We start from the raw sequence: 16,856 nt of genomic DNA, 5'->3' as shown, positions 1-16,856 counted from the left end.
CTGAATCTTCGCTAGTTTTAGTTTAAGGGTACCATTGTACCCCTCAACTAATCCAGCCGACTGGGGATGATTGGCGCTGTGGAATTTTTGGTTTATTCCAAGGCCCTTACACACACTCTTCATCACACTTCCAACAAACTCACTTCCGTTATCTGACCACACGACTCTAGGCATTCCATACCGAGGAAAATATTCCTTCAGTAGGATTTTCGCAGTAGACAAAGCAGTATTGTCTTTGAGGGGATAGGCCTCAATCCATCGGGAGAATGCGCAAACCACAACTAAAACGTATTTCAGGTTATTGCATCGCTCCATATGGATGAAGTCCAATTGAATCACCTCAAAGGGATATGAAGGAGGAGCAAAACTGCCAGGGGGAGTTGGGGTTCCTTTGCCAGGATTGTACATTATACACACCATACAATTCTTCACCAGACGTTCAGCACATTTCGTAATGCCATCATTCTTCCACACATCAGCCAACAACTTGCAAATACCTTTCGCGCTAATATGTGCTAACCCATGTGCCATTGTCACAACGGCCAGCACATACGCATCAGGCAACATCCATCTTTTCTGATCCGACAAATCAATCCAACAGCCATTCGCATCCAACTTTCCCGTACTTTCTTTCCACTTCATCTTTTCAGTCTCAGTGGCCTCACTCTGAATTGCTTTCACACTCTCTATAGTATCTTCACACATACTTGATTCTGTAGGCCACCTAACCGAACTCGTCACATACATTCGAGTGCTAAGGTTCCGGGCAGTCTCCTTAGCAATCTCATCTGCAAACGCATTACCACGACCAACATCATCCGTCACTTTACGATGCGCACTACACTTAACAATCGCAACTTGCTTAGGCAAAGTCAATGCATCCAAAAGATCGTTCACAAGCTGGCCATGCTGTATCTTCGTACCGTGCGACGTCAAGAAACCACGCTCTCGCCACAATCGTCCAAAACTATGTGCTACACCGAAAGCGTACTGGCTATCAGTGTACACATTCACACGTTTCCCTTTTGCTAACACACATGCTCTAGTAAGAGCAATTAATTCCGCAGCCTGGGCAGAATTCTTATTCAATCTTGCCGTTTCAACAACAGTATTCAACGTTACAACAGAATAAGCGGTAGTCACATCACCATTCGGCAACTTGAAACATGACCCATCCACATACAGGGTGCCATCCGGATCTTCCAATGGGGTATTTTTAAGGTCCACTCGACCTTTCGTTTCCTCTTCCGTCCTCAAGTAGCAGTCGTGTTCTGCTACTTCATCTGACTCTGCGCTAATTGGTAACAAAGTTGCCGGGTTTAGGACATTACAACGTTTTATCTGAATATGGCTTGCCAAGAGCGTCAATTCGTACCCAGACAGCCTCGCACTCGTCAGGTGCTGAGTTTTCGTACGATTCAACAGAGTATCAACTGCATGCGGAACCATCACCGTAAGCATATTATCCATGACCAATCCTGCTGATTGTCGGATGGAGACCGCAGCTGCCGCTGTTGCTCGTAAACAACTCGGCAATGCTCTAGCTACTGGGTCTAAGGTCGAGGAAAAATATGCACATGGACGCTGCTTACCACCAAAAGGTTGCGTTAAAACACTCAAAGCACAACCTTCCCTCTCGTGAACATATAACGTAAACGGCTTACTGTAATCAGGGGTACCTAACACAGGAGCCGAACACAATGAATCACGTAATTCAGAAAAACTTTTCTGACATTCTTCCGTCCATGGTAAAGGAGTTGAAACATCCTTGCACGTAAGAGCCACCAATGGTTTCGCTAGCAATGAAAAATTAGGAATCCATTGCCTGCAGTACGACGTGATACCTAGAAAGGCACGCACATCTCTTTGGGTTTTTGGCACAGCCATTCGCGCAATCGCTGCAATTCTCTCTGGGGTCAATCTCCTTCCCTCCTTTGACAATAAGTGACCTAGATAGGTTACTTCTTGACAACAATATTGGAGTTTAGAAGGTGACACCTTGTGATTTAACTCACAGAGATGTTGCAGCAACGACACTGTCGCAATTTTGCAAATGTCCTGAGTATCAGCGGCCACCAATAAGTCGTCAACGTATTGAATTAAAGCCGCACCAACCGGCAACCGAAACGCATCCAGTTGACCCTTCAAGGCTTGGCTGTAAATAGATGGACTTTCACAGTAGCCTTGAGGAGCGCGTTTGAACCGGAAGCTACGTCCTCCAAGAGAGAAACCGAAAAGGTCCCTGCTCTCTTCGGCAATCGGGATGCTGAAAAACGCATTTTTCAAGTCAATCACCGAAAACCATGATGCAGTAGCTGGAATCAGAGTCAGTAGCGCCGTGATGTCAGGCACAACAGGAAATTGAGGAATCACAATTTTATTTACCTCCCGTAAATCGATAACAAAGCGATAAACAGGCGGTTTTGCAGGATCTGTATGTTTAAGAATGGGCAGTACAGGGCTATTGCACACGTTTCCCCGAGTCTCCTCAATAACATCTTTCTCGATCAAGTCATAGATGATCGCTAACAGTGCTCGTTCACCATCAAGGGAGATACGATATTGGGGAATACGTGGCAATCGCACATTCGATTTCAACTGAACAACATAAGGGGAGATATCAAGTAGGCCCACATCATTTGGACCCGTCGCCCACAAAGACGCAGGAAGAGAACTCAATTCCGGTGGGAGCTTATCGAGGGACAAGTACATGGGAGAGACAACCCTCTCTCCTAACGTAAGCTTTACACCCGCAGGAGAACAATACAAAGTTGCATACATACGTTTAAGCAAATCCAGACCCAAAAGATTTTCACCACAACCAGTAGTCAAAATCAACGGAGCTTCTAGCTCACGTGGCCCAATTTGAAGGGGCAAAGGGCGCGAAACTGGATTGCTAACGGGGGCGCCAGAGAATCCAACGGAAACATTTGTTAAGCCAGACAAAGGTGCGCCAGGGAGTTTCGAATGCATGATAGAACTTTTCGCTGCACCAGTGTCCAACAGAAAAGGCTCAACGACGCCCGATGTAGCAACTGCGACGTAAGGCCCTCTCTGATCAACCGGAACTGATACCACTCCCTCTCCTTGTCGTTGGCTGTCCTAGTAATTACTGTCGTCGGTTCCCTGATCGACGTAATAATCGTCTACATTGTACTGCGCAGATCGCCCTTGCGACGATCCACGTTGATCAAAACAATTATTAGAGTTAGATGAGTTATCGGAGCGGTCGTTCTGAGCACCACGACCTCTACCACGTGATGCCTGCTGCGAGCCACCACGGCCTCCTTTAGACGAATTACCACTATTACGTTCATTTAAAGCAGGACAATTGAATTTAATGTGTCCCTCTTGTCTACAATAAGCACATTGATTGTACCCTAACGAGGATCTCTGAAAGGAGGAATCATTACGCGGCTGCGATCTATTCGATTGCGACTGCGATCTATTCTGTTGGGGCGCATTTTGATTGGAACGCGGCGGATACGCTTGTTGCAACAACACTTTAGTTTTTAGTTCTTTCGTCTTTTTGTCAGCACGGTCATTCTCCTCTTTCTCTCTATTCTCGTAATATTGTGCCGTAGCCAATATTTGAGCTGAGGTAGAAACGGCCCATGCACTCTCTGAATTCTTCAATTTATTGCTCAAATCGGGCAACAAGTTCGACACAAATTTATCCACAAACAACCGTTGTCCACCCTCAGTACTCATATCCTGTCCACTATGATCAATGAATGCTTCCTCAAACCTCGTAAAGAAGTCTGATACACTCTCATCTTTCTTCTGCTTACAGGCTGACAACTTGTCCCAATTGACTCTCATGGCTGGCATAAGCGTTTTCATTAATGTTATTATTCGTTGAGGAAGAGCAGCAATCAGCTGCTCAGGCTTAGCGCCACCAACTTGCAACCCATCCGCCGCTAGAATGGCAGCCCAATCACCACCTAATTCATTTGTGTGATCTTCTTGTCGAATCTTCGCCCTTCCCGGTTGCGGTACGACATTACCAAACAACATGTCGATATCGGCAAGATTCATTACCGTAGCATCTACGAGCTGCGATAATTCCTTGTAATACCCTGCAGGATTTTTGCGAGGGTCAGGCAAAGATTGCTTCACTTGCAACACTTCCGAACGTTTCCATGGGAGATGTATCCATACTCTCTGGAAATACGGCAGAACCGGAGGGGCAGCATTAGGATCGCCTGGCATCCAAACCGGCGGAACTTCACGCATGGGGTATTGGCCAGATTCGTCTCGTTGTTTTTCAATATCCTCAACAAATAATGCATGAGGTATCGAAGCGGGACGAAGAGATAGCAATCGTTCAACAGCACGTCGAACGTTGGTATCCACTATCAGTCCAGTCGAAAACTGAAGCTGAAGATCAGACAAAGCGGTCAGCACCTCGTCAGGTGCGTCGGCCGATATCTGATCACGAAGGACCTTACACATTTCTTCGAACACGAATCTTTGGGTTGGTATATTGAATTGACAGAACGTGTCGAGTACGACTCGTGGAGGATTTCTAAGAGGGTGCATCATCCAACCCATCGCCATATTGTATAGCGCAACGCGTTCCCTGTTTCCAGGAAGCTGACTACGTCTCTGAGGACCATCGGAACCAGCAGACCCATGAACAGGTCCGAGCGACTGAAAGAAGCTAGCTGCAAGGGGAGAATTGCGACTACGAGTAGAGGGAGAAGAATAAGACACAGGGCTAACAAGAGAAGGAGTAGAAACAGTAGCAGCAACAGGGGTTAACAAAACAGGAGCAGTAACAGGAACAGTAGCGGGAACAGGAGTATGTGGAAGCGGAGGAGCAGTAGGAATAGAAACAGCCAAAGGAACAGGAACAGTCGGAAGAACGGGTGCAGGTTGAGGAACAGGCGGAGGAACAATAGGTGGAAGAACAGGTACGGCAGGGACCACAGGAGCTGCGGTACCCTGTACGTACGGAGGTGGCGACTTCATAAGATAGGACATTAAAGGATCCTCAACTGCCTCTTCCTTCTTATCCGACTCCGTAGGCAAAGCGGGATAACATTTATCTATGGACATACGCTGTAGTCTGTCAAACACTTCCTTATCCTTATCCTCCTTATCACGCTGGAACTGCTCAGCTTTCTTCACTATAGTAGCAACATTATCTCGCTGACTACGTTTATTCTGTCTGATCTCTTTCTGTCGGGCTTCTTTGCGCCACAACCGAAAGGCATCAAACATGGCCGGCCTTGATTTACGTTCGAACAATTTCATTTCTAGATTATCTAAGATCGACGCCTCGAAGCTACCGTGAGGTGGCCAACGAAGGTCGCCGTCTTTCTTTGTGTATTTAACCCAATAATCGTTAAAAGCAATCGGGCCTAGCCCATGTTTGCTATATAAGTCATAAGTAGGAGTTCCAACCGGAGGTATCGGACACGAGTCCTCCAGCAGGGAATCTGCACCACAAGGTCTAAAACAGCTAAACAAAGTACTGCGACCAGGCATCTTGCACGCTAGCCGAGTTTCACAAACTTCAAGGGTTACGGGATTTACCAAATCCCAGCAAAGAACAAAACCCTCGGTTTTTGGCGGCTGCAGTCGTCAAACAACACAACAAAGTACGCTAGCAAAGTGTCACCGACAAAAACACTCACACAGCGTGAACAACAAAGACACTCGCTAAAGTGTCAACAACCAAGAACTCTGGGAGCGACCCACAAAATACTTAACTCAAAGATCGATGGCGTCACCAGGAAGGCCCGTCAATCGTCTCGCTATACCAAGGTCTACGCCAGGCGCCAAAACAGGTCTACAGTCAGGGCAGCAGTCCGTCGCAGCCGTCAGGAGGCGGGAATCTTCGCGGGAAAAGTCTTCGGGCCACTTATTTCGACAACTGGATCGATGAAGCGGAGTGCACCTTCCCTCGGAGATTTCACACGAAGTTCCTCACGATCGTCGGGCTTGGACCGGTACCACTGATGCAGCCCCACGTTGGGCGCCAACTGAAGGACTGGGTTCTTTTGGACCCAGCGGTGCCAGGGCACAACACCTGAAACCTTCGTGGGTAACCTGCTCCGGCGTACAAGTCACAGAGACACGGGACACTTCCTTTGACGTCAAAGATTCAAGGGTTTATTTGCTGCAGGGAACACAGAAATCACAGGAAGTACATCGAGTGTAGTTCGGGGAGACTGCTTCAAATTGGTTCTGTGGATCGCTCCTTTTATACAGTTTTTACCCATAGGATAACATGATACACAAAAGTTTACAACCCGGTTCCCACAATTATCCCCCAGAGGGGTCGCTTTGGTCACTTCGAAACACACAAGGTCCGGAACATAAGTGCGGAAACATTTGGTGGTTCCCAACTGTAAAAACCCATCTTCCCACCATTAGTAAATTCCAATCAGCAGTAAAACAGATCGAAAATAGGAACGAAGACAGGTGCAGAGGAAGACGGAGACAGTGGGGAGATCGAAATGGGTGTAAAAGGGGAGGTATCGGGAAACACGAGATACAGGCATCAAAGGGACGTGCCTAATGAGATGCACGGCTGAGACAATAAGTCCGTGCGGCAGGATGAGTCTCGAGCGGCGCCATCTGCCTTACAGCAGCAACCCCTTCGTCATAAAGACACTTACAAAGAACATGTGTCTTCCGCAAATATCTTGGGTGTCCCAGGGTCGCGAAGCGGACAGCGTCCGTTCGCTGGCTACTTGAGGGCAAGAGACAAAATGGATGCCGTATCTAAGATGGAACCCGTGGGTACAGATGGAAAACCCACATAACAAACGAATGGTTTAAGTTAGCACAGCGAAACTGTGCACACTTACTAAACTCGTCATTTGCGGTTCATAGATACCAGACTCGACCATATTCGTGCGAGTCGAAAACACCACTTACAATCGTCACGGAACCTCAAAAGTACTGCAGCAATCAGGGTCTGTGTTCTGTCCTCTTGAATTGAGTTTCCATTCAACAAAAGAAGTTCACACAGCGTGTAAGTGTGTAGGTGCTATTGTGCACTCAGCTTCTGAAGTGGCATCGTGTACATGCCCAAAGTGTTACTGGATCTACAACAAAAGCATCCATTTTTTAAATTAAATGCAGACCTCGATGCCTAGAACAGTATAATTTCACGCTCGCTGTTGGCAGGGCTGTGGTGATGCTACCCCAGGGCTGCTGCGTTCTAACTGGCATCCATTTCAAACACTTACAGAGTAGCTTTTCGCCAGAAATTGTTAAATTGGATGCAGATGACCTGATTTTCTGGAACTCGGACAACACTAGGTGTGCAGAGTTGCAAAGGTTTTCCTCTGCAGACTTTCTTTTTTTAACCCCTTCGATGCTGATGACGAGCTCAGCTCGTCATCAGCCACGGTGGGCGTGTGCGGATGACGAGCTGAGCTCTTCATCTAACGCGGCTTTTAGAAAAAAGCAGCGCAGCGTAAAAATAACCGCCGCAGCGATGCGGTTAAATATGCATGCTTTGCAAACTTTGCAGATTTTATATGGTAAAAAAAAAATTAAGTAACATAATGCCCTACTTTTATTTGGAGAATGCCTTCGAAAAAATTCATTATTACTGGATAATTTTTCTGCAGAATTATTGCCCACGGGTGATGTTTTCAATATGTAGCAACCTTTACAAAATGTAAAGTTTGTAAATTTTAACACAAATTAAACTATTAATACAGCAGTAGAACAAGGCGGTACCTCTCACACAACATCTGTGTGGAGCTCTGACCTACTGCAGTCAATGACATCCAATGTCAATGTTATCGGCGGTACGGAATTTCTACCACCATCTTAGAGTCATGCATTACGGTTGATATCGCTGGTGGAAAAATACATAATTTACAGTACTGGCATCACTTGTAGTGCCAGAGCACAAAATCAGGTACGGTACAAATCTACAACTTGTAGAAAAAAAAAACACCATGTCATAAATTCTGTAAAGTGGGGGGATAAATTTGCAAAGTTGGTGTTTCCCAACTTCAGGAAGTTTTTTACTTTTTCAACATCACAAATTTGGTGATATGGAAAAATAAATAGTACACCCATTGGTAAACGTTGCTTCTATGAGAGAAAACACTGCAAAACATCTACAGGCTATTTCTCTCACTTTGGAACGTTTTATTGGAAAAAATCTCTAAAAAAGTACCATGTGGGGCTTTTTTTCACATAATTTTCACCCACAGGCAAAAATGTGAACTTTATCACAGGTGCAAACATTTCCAAGGTAAATGGTATGTTTGCATACTTCTAGAAATATAGGGCCTGGTTATGAGTTTGCTGATCAGTGGACCACCAACGGACAGCCAAACTCATGGTGGCGCGGAAGTGATGGTCCGGCCAACGCCGCACCAGCGGTTCGACAGCCCTATTACAACTTTGGTGTTCGGACCGCCATTGGACCACCGAAACAACCAGGGAACCGCATTCCCTAAAGGTTGCGCTGCAGTCAGAGGCTTACAGTATGCTGGCGGTACCGCTGCGGCACTGCCATGCATATCACGAGTTATGACAGCCAGTGGTCTCATTTAGGTTCTTACTCCATGAAACTGCTAGCGGTCATGAAACAAAGAGGGCCCTACAGGGCCCCCCTTGCCCCATGCATGTTGGTGCATTCAGGGTGGCACATGTTGTGCCCCCCTCTGTGCATGCACCCACAATTTCTGCATGGCATGGACTGCAGAGTCATGCCACGCAGGAACTGCCTTATACGCTCCCATTGCAGTGCCCTTTTTCAGCGGCACTATGAGCAGAAATATTTAGCCAAAAATATAAGTATAACATTTTAAATATATGTTATAAAAACGAAACGTTACCGCTAATTAACTTTGTATCAAATATTTAATTCCATAAAATATAAGTATTTAATTTTTTTTATATTTCCTAAAAATTTAACTTATTACATTTTTAAATATTAAAATTGTTAACTTTATTATTAAATTTTTAAATGATTATTCAATATATACATATATATATATATATATATATATACTTTTATTTAATATACACTTTTCCCCCTGCGGTGTTATTTAGAGTCCTGGCTGTTTCCATCATTCTCCTAGGCCTTGTGTTGCTCTATCTGTGAGGGACAATTGATGGTGCGTGCTTGGACGGTTACTCGTTGAGCAGAGCCGGTGTAAAATGCGAGGACGGGCTGCAGCATTCATTCTGTGTGGCTTTTACGACAATGCACAATGTTTTTTTTCGCCACCTTTTGTTTAACTTGGTAAATGTAGCCTTTACAAAGATGGGGATGTTTTAAAAAACAGTTACATTATAATCGCTTGGACTTGCAGAGAGTCTTAAGATTTGAGAACTGGTAATGAAGTACACAATGTGGGTGTCTAGTGTCGCTTGACACCAAAAATCACATCCTAGGGGAGAGCATAAAACCTGATTGGAGACAAATGCGCATCTCGAGTTGTGAAGTGTGCTCAGAAGTGTGCTTCTGATCTACGGCCCATGCTGCTGCCTGTCCCCCTGCGCCACCCCTCGCCCCGCCTCTCCTCCCTCGAGGCCCCGCAATCACCCCATCTGCCCGGGGACTGGAGGCCATGAGAACCGGCGCGGCCTCCACGGGGCAGCCGGAAAGATAAAGGGCAGCGGCCTGCGCGCGCCATGTGCTCCCCGGCGCCTGCCCCCAATTCCGAGTCTTTTGCTCGGTAGTAATGGCAGCCGCGTCCTCCCCCACGTGCGAACCTCTGCGAGGCACGAGGCCCCCGGCTGTGCACGCGGCGGCCATTTGTGTCTAGTGCTGAGTGTTGTGGTTCATCCCCTGCCCCCACCGCCCCTGGACGGGCATCCGGGGGAAAGATCCCCACATGCAGAATGAATGCTGCAGCCCGTCCTCGCATTTTACATGCTGCTTTATGGGAAACGGAAATCCGCATTTACTTTTAAATGGTGCACTTATTTTTTCAGCTTCGCTCAAACAAATGTACATGTTCTTCAGGCTTCAACACTTAAAATGTATTTTTACATTATCTGTTACGAGTTACCATTCAGCAGGCCATGATCTGAGCGCGAACGCTGGGTTTAATTCCCCAGATTATTGCAGTCTGTATTCTTGCTCATCCCCTCAAGCGGCCAGTCTTGCTCACTCACGCGGCCAGACTTGCTCACTCACTTATATGCTCATCCCATGAGAAGTGAGAGAAGGGTACTGCTTGCTTCTTCTTTTTTCGATAGATTGTTTGCTCACTCATTCACCCGCTCACATACTGACTGAGACTTACTTACTAGGCCTCGCTGGCTCATTTGGTCACTCATTGCCGCTCATTCGCGTACTCATTCACTCACTGACTCACTTGCCCTCCCCCGCTCACACACTCATTCAGAAACACACACACTTACCGATACTCACACTAACAAACTTGCTAAGGCTTACTAACTCACTTTCTTACGTGTTTACTCACTCACCTGCTCACTTGTTCATTCTCATTCATGGCTCGTCATTCACACACTCATTCGCTCACTCATTTGCTCATGTTCTCACTGACTCACTTGCTCCCTCCCGCTTATGCACCCAATCACAAACTCACACCACTCAAACACTGACCAAAGCTTCCTCACTCACTCTGCCCATCTGCTCACTCGTTCACCTGCTCTCTTGCTCCCTCACCTGCTCATCAGCAGTTGCTGGAGTCATATTGGACACTGGGCAATAGGCAATTATCGGAATCTGTTGTTCGCAACAGCTCACTTTGTCATTCACTCATGCACTGAGTATCTAGCTATCAGGTGCTCTCTCCATCTTGAAGCACCAAAAAACGTGTCTCCACGTTTGCCCTGACTGCATTAAACTCCTTCTGCTTATTAGGAGCTGTGTATAGCCTTTTTTTAAATTTACTGTTTGTGCCGGTCCCTATTTTTTAGATTATTTTTCTTTTTTAGAGTTTTATATAGCGCAAACTAGACCAGAGACTTCGGTTATCAGAGCGCTTTACATGAGCACCAGTTTCGTTACAGATGGACACATTCATTTTTGTTAGGCACGGGAGATTAAGTGATTTTCCCAGAATGACAGGATGTTGAGCGTCATTGCCGAGACTCGAACCCGGTTCCATATGGCCATGTCTGAACTGAGGTGGTGTGGAGTGCAAAAAAACAATGGATTTAGGACCAGATCTCTGTACTGGGGTGAATGTATGACATTGTTCTGCATTCTGTTCATCAACTGGTGTTTTTGCATTTGTCACCCGAGTGGGACGGATATGCTCAGACGTGAGTCCCGTGCTCTCCACACGACTGGAGTTAAGCTATCCTGGCTGATGACGGTTGATAGTCAGAAACCGGTCCTAGGATGCATGATTCCGGTCCAGGGAAGACATGGCTTGGCAGTTCGGGCTGGACTGTTCCCATGAGGCACAGGGTCAAGGCTGATTTGAATATGGCCATGTCTGAACTGGGGTGGCTCGGTGAGCAAAAAAACGATGGATTTAGGCCCAGATCTCTGTACTGGGGTGAATGTATGACATTGTTCTGCATTCTGTCCATCAACTGTTGTTTTTGCATTTGTCAACCCGGTTCCCCAGCTTCGAGGTCGACCGCTCTAGCCGTAAGGCTACATCCTCTCCCCTGTTGTCAAAGACCTGCTGTGGGCAAAACTAATACTTAATATGAGCATTGGGCCAGCAGATTACTGACCACTGGTCGGATTTCTTGTCAATCTTATTGCTTGCTTATTATTCGATGGCTTTTCTTCCTTGTCTTGTGCTTTTCCTTCCCTGGAACTTAGCTTCTTTACCCTCCTTTTGATTGAATGATGGATATCTTTCTGCTTCTGTCAACCTGAGAACTATTGTCTTCTTTTTCTTTCAGCACTCCATGAGAGTCCATGTGTTTTCTTACTCTCTCCCTTGTGTGATGATTTCCATCTCAACTACCCATCCCCACGCTTTCTGTGTTGCTCCTTCCTTGTCCCCTCAACTCATCCATTTCTTTCCCCACACATTCTACATTTCTTTTTCAATATAATATCCCTCCCCGCCTCATGTTTCTCCGTAGCTCCCCCTGCTTCTCTCACACACTCCCCATCCCTGCCTTTCCTGTCACAGTGTGTTAAATTAAAAAAAAATTAAACGTTTTTTTATTGGTAGGCCCTACAGCTGCAACTTTTCTACCCGGCCCCTCCTTATACAAAATGCTCTTTCTTGCACCTTTAAGTTATTTGTTTTTTATTTACCTCTCCAAGATTGGTGTCCGCCATCTTATCATGGTTATTAAAAAATAAAATGGCAGCCGTACCATGCCCTATTCACACACATACATTGTCACACTGGGCTGTCATAGTGTCATGACGCTGCTCAGCATCAGCAACAAATATCGGCAAAGCCCATAGGTTTGGATTGACAGCCAAAAAACAAGACCTATTGTCTTTGCCAATACTTGTTTCCGAAGTGGGCTACATTTTGAGTTGTGTTTTGCACCCTAAGTCCACTGCCACTACCTAAGACCCCCAAAATGGAAAAGCTTTCATTCGATTTGGATCCTGTTCTAGGGACACGCTGAGTCAGAGCCTGCACACCTGCAACACTTCAACAATGGCAATGGTACACAACTTGCCACATGTGGTCGTTCATCCCCTCTAAGGTGATGTTGTGATGCTTAGGTACTGTCCAGGGAGTCGAAAACAATTCTGCATCTTTTTGAGAAACCTTTAGGGAAGGGTTGCCGGTGTAAAACATTGGTAGTAACTATTGTCTAGGATATCTATGTTATATGAGGCAAAGTACAACGTATTAAGACAACAGATTACAATCTGAGTGATGTTTTAAAAAGCCCCTCTAATGTTCATTGTATACAAAAATTAAATATAAAACGAGGAAACAAAACGCTAAAACGTAAATTTCAAACTCTGCGACTTTTCCCCTTCTGCAGATGGCGTTCTGTTTTAGGTATGGTATTTTTTTTTACATCAGACAAATAAGCAAATTTTACAGGATGCCAAATTCGGAAGATTTCACATAGATTTCGCCCATGCGAGACTGATTTGCCCTGAAAATGTTATTTTTCTTCCCTTGAACCATTCCACTGCCGGTTTTTTTGCAGGAATGTTCAACGCAAGGTACGGTATCGGCAAGAGAATTTTGTGAGATTAAATGTAATTTTCTCTGGAAAATGTTAGTGATTTCGTAGAAGCAAGTACACGCGCTGTATTTTTAAATCGTGGAAAGGGATCTTGCATGTTATGTAACAGATAACGAGGTACTTTGGGATCAGAAGACACCTGTGAATAACAAAATGAAGAAATCAAAGAGTGAAAAAAACGTCTCTTAGAAAATGCTGTGAAATTCTAGATTTTAGTTTTATTTCGTTTTTAATTTTTTTATTTCTTCATTGTATAATTCCACATTTTTATACAGAACCAAGTTATATTTGTCATTTAATATCAACCAGACTTGGCGTTTAAGGACATGCTTTCTACTCCGGTGCACCTGACACCCCTTTTGAGAGCCCTCCCTGCCTCAACCCCCCCCTTTTCCTCACCCTCTCCACCTCTTCACCGAAAGGCATCTCCCGCCTCTTCTTGCCCGTAATAGCCAGTTTAGCTCAGCTGGCAGCCTCCTGGGGACAGGGCTTACGGGCCGCGGCGCGGGGTGGTGCCGCCTGCCACCGGGGGCAGCTGCAGCGTCTTAGCAACAAGTGCCGGGCGGAATGCGTCTTAATGCTGCCGAGCGCGAAGGCCCGCCCGGAGCACAACGTGGCACGAGACGGCCCAGGACAACTGCCGCCACCCCGGGGTCACCTCTAGCTCCTCCTGAGGCAGTCGTCGTCACGCCTGGCACGCGCGGTATGACAGAAGCGCCTGTCATGGCGCTAACCTTGTGGAGTGAGCTGGGGGTGCGCTACGAATATTTTGGAATTTCAAGCAGGAGAAAGGGCAAATATTAGGATAGGGAAACCCCCTTCCAGTCGGTGCAATATTTAGCAGGGCCCTTGCCTGCCCACCCTCAACAAAGCACGACCCTCTCCAACAAAGCCAGTAGGTTTGGCATTTGCCTGTTGAAAAAGGTTTCTCAAATTTTTCATTGATGTGCAGAGCAGACGCAGTATGGCTTCCAGCAGACCAGGCTTCCATTGCGCACAGAATAGGTGTAACACGTCAGCTGTAGTGCCTGCTTCTCTCACACAAACAACATGTTCTCAACAGCAATGCCGGTACAAGATTACCTAACACCAGAAACACGTACTGAACAGTGACCAATCTATTTGTCTGTCTGTCCGCCTGCTGTTCGTCTGTTCGTCTGTCCGTCCTTCCATCCGTCCGTCCATCCACCCACCCACCCACCCACCCATCCATCCATCCATCCATCCATCCATCCATCAATCCATCCATACATCCATCCATCCCAGTGTAGGTATAGTTAAGTCTGAATTTCCTTAACACATTTCTTGTTTCTTTAGTAACTAGCGGCGGCCGCCATAAACAAAGGGTGGTGAGGCGTGTGGGGTCGCACAGGAGGAGTCGCACAGCGGGTTGAGGGGTGCTAGAAATACATTACTTTAAAAAAATAAAAACGTATCTTTTGCCACCCAGCTGCCTCCAGCGTTGCGTCGCGTTTGCCGCCTCTCCTCTTCCCGGGTCCCAGCAGCCCCCTGGGGCCCAGACTCCCATCCAATCCCCATGCTGCAGAGCAGCGCGGGGATTGGTCTGAGCAGTCAGGATAGACGCCCTGCTCAGGCTAGGGAGTCTGTGGCATTTCTCCAGCCCGACTGGTCAATGCAGCTGGGCTGGAGAAAAGAAAACCTAAGTGCGTATGTGTGTTTTGGTCAGCATGAGACGGCCGGCCAAAACACATAAACGCACTTAGGCAGTGGAGTGCACATAGCACTCCTTTGCCCTCCTCTGATGCCTAAGCCCTGCCACTCCCAACACCGCTGCCTAAAGGCCGGCAAATGCAAAATAAAACGATGCAAGAACGTCGTTTTATTTTACATTTGCTGCCTTTGAGCCAGGCAGTAGGGCAACGCTCCTCCGCCATTGCGGAGGAGCCGCCACTTTTAGTAACGCTTTTAAAACAGTGCTCGAGTTCGTTATGAAGGAGTTAATCTCCAAGAAAAGCTAGTGATAGTTGGGCCATTATGTACCACATACCATGTATGACCTGACGCGCTGAATAACCGATGCAACTCAATGGTACTCATTTTATTGACCTCAGAAGATGAAAGGCTGAGTGGACCCACCGGGATTTGAACCTGTGACCATGAGGTCGAACACAGGCCCCTACAGTCGACACATTAGTTCATTAAGCAACCAGCACTGGCTCACAACTCCTGCAGAACCGAAAATTTAAAATATACTCAAGTCCTATTGGCTGAGCGAGCCTTTTCTCCCTTCGGGCAATGGGGCATCCCTGTACCATGGTACCTTATGATCTGATAGGCCAGCCGCAACATCACAGAAAAATGTTGCAGTGGCCATTACAGGACTCCGGAACTCAGTCCCATGTTCTAAAAACGTTTTTTTAAAAGACATAAGAGAGCATGGAAAGGGTAGTCTGACCCACAGGCACTTAAGAAGGGACCCAGAGGGGACCGCACCAAGATAATAAAACTAAGAAAAAAATGAGGCCCACAAGTACTGCTGTGTTTTTGCAGGTCCCAGCACGGCACTCCCATCTGGTACCACGAAGAGCTACGAGACCCCCCGTGTAATCTTCCACTCCATGGTACAGCAATACTGTACAGGGCTTCTTGGCGAAGTCGAAGGTCGTGCACAGCAGGGCTAGGCTGCATGCTGAGGATTGGGTGCAGGCCTTGCTTGAAATGGAAAAATAGCAGTGCAGTTTCTCTGTACTAGAGTACCAGCTCGTTTCTGAGAAATGCTGGTACTCTCCGATTAAAAGTATTACGTCTCGCTTGAGAAGTGCTGGTAATCTCCCTCTCGTAATAAACAAGCATTTACAATGCAACCGTTTCGCCTTTGGAAAAGTTCGAGCTATTGGCATTGTGAATGACAAACTTTTTAGGTCTCGCGACCTATCGATGTGCGCAAGCGCATCGAGCGGAGCGAGAATTCAAGTGGCGAAAACATCGTCAAACTAAGGGCTTTCAGCCCCGCGGTTTTCATGCAGTTCACGTGTACATGCACGCGCTTCGCATGCAAGCCCAGCCTCTCGCAAGCCCAGCCTCTCGCATTCCCAGGCTCTCCCGCCCCCATCCGGCATCAGGCTTCTCCTCCCCTAGCAGCACTCCTCCCACACCAGCAACTCCCCCCTCCCACACCAGCACCTCCCCTCTCTCTCCCCGCAAACACAGCCTTGCCCTCTCCCACACCAGCACCTCCCCCCTCCCACACCAGCACCTCCCCTCTCTCTCCACGCAATCACAGCCTTTCCCTAGCAGCACTCCTCCCACACCAGCACCTCCCCCACCAGCACCTCCCCCCTCCCACACCAGCACCTCCCCTCTCTCTCCACGCAATCACAGCCTTGCCGCACTGCCGAGCCTGTCCCAACAACACAACCCAGCTCCGTCACATGGCTTGCCTGTCCCAACAACACAACCCAGCTCCGTCACATGGCTTCTGCTTTGCTCTTCTTCCACCACCTCTCCTAACCACTGCTTCTTGGCGCTCGATACATCTCGCCACCCGACCCCCTCTCCTACCATTCCTAGCTATCCCACTTTCGCTCTCCTCTCACACCCCACCACTTCTCCAACCCCTGCCCCAAAACCACCGCTCCCACTTTCCACTAACCCCGCACTCTAAAAATGAGAAAGCCTGCTCCCCGCTTGAAACGGAGTATCGAACGCAATAAGTAAAATGTCAGCTCGGCTTAGCGAAATGCCTCGGCCAAAAAAAACAAGCAAGCACCGTCTTCGAGGTCATTTGGAGCCGCAACGATAAC

The sequence above is a fragment of the Lissotriton vulgaris genome, chromosome 5 (assembly GCF_964263255.1).
Source record: "Lissotriton vulgaris chromosome 5, aLisVul1.2, whole genome shotgun sequence".
Lineage (NCBI taxonomy): Eukaryota > Metazoa > Chordata > Amphibia > Caudata > Salamandridae > Lissotriton > Lissotriton vulgaris.
The sequence above is the reverse complement of the archived record's forward strand: the minus strand, read 5'-3'. Positions refer to the sequence as shown.